The following is an 894-nucleotide window of genomic DNA, read 5'->3' on the forward strand; positions in this document are numbered from 1 at the left end:
GTTTTGCTGTGCTGTAATTAATTGTTTTTGCTTTATTTGATATTGTTTGATTCGTTTTATTCTGTTTTGTTGTTGGTTGGATTTTGCTATACCTGATGGAATGGACAACTATTGTAAAGATAAAAATATATATTATGGTAGCTATTATTTTCCTAATATCCTGCTTTGAAGTACTTTTTAAAAATTTTTATTTTTTCTGTACCAGGCATTGAACTCATGACCTCACGTTTACCTAGCAGATGCTTGTGCCACTGAGCTAAACTCCTAGCCTTTGCTTTGAATTTCTGTACCAATTTTGCTGCATTTCCATTGTTTTTCTTGGTTTTGTTCTGTTGGATTTTACTCTTTAAAAATTTTTTTTAAAATTAAGCACTGGCCCTGAATCAAGGCTGGCAGCTTCCTGACACTGGTGGTTTCAAGTGGAGCTTGAAGAGATGTCTTTCTATGGTCTGTTGGCCATTTCAGAACTTGGGCAGTAAAATGGTCAATTCATTAGAAAGAAACAGCTTGAAGCAACCCCTCCCTCCCCTGGCGAGCAGCTGTGAGCGTGGCAGGCTGTGGCGGCCCAGGACAGGAGCCACCGGTGTTTACTGGGACCTGCACCATGCTGGGATCTGGAGCACCAGAAGACCAAGCAACCTCTTCCCCCCCTCTACCTGTTTTGTTTTGTTGAACTTCAATATACATGAAAGTATGGTCAGCTATTTTGAAGAGAACAAGAGACTCTATGACAGCCATTAGTGACGTCCCTATTGTCTGGTTTTGAAGACCTAAAACACCTACCTCATTCTGTTCAGATGTTTTGTATGAATTCTCTGTATGCAAAGACAGGGGCAACTATTTGGAAGAAAACAAGAGACCATATGATAGTGAAGATCTCAGGTCGTCTAGCTT

At 40.2% G+C, this 894-nt stretch overlaps 1 non-coding gene across 1 annotated transcript; it reads left to right on the top strand.

Moving 5' to 3' along the window:
• The first annotated feature begins 372 nt into the window (after nt 1-372).
• Nucleotides 373-508, top strand: LOC111753853 (small nucleolar RNA SNORA2/SNORA34 family). Its single transcript, XR_002788631.1, has one exon. It is a non-coding gene; the product is annotated as a small nucleolar RNA SNORA2/SNORA34 family (small nucleolar RNA).
• Nucleotides 509-894: the final 386 nt, after the last annotated feature.

Source organism: Cavia porcellus, unplaced genomic scaffold (assembly GCF_034190915.1).
Source record: "Cavia porcellus strain 051 isolate PalLab524CR breed Dunkin Hartley unplaced genomic scaffold, mCavPor4.1 scaffold_4, whole genome shotgun sequence".
Classification (NCBI taxonomy): Eukaryota; Metazoa; Chordata; class Mammalia; order Rodentia; family Caviidae; genus Cavia; species Cavia porcellus.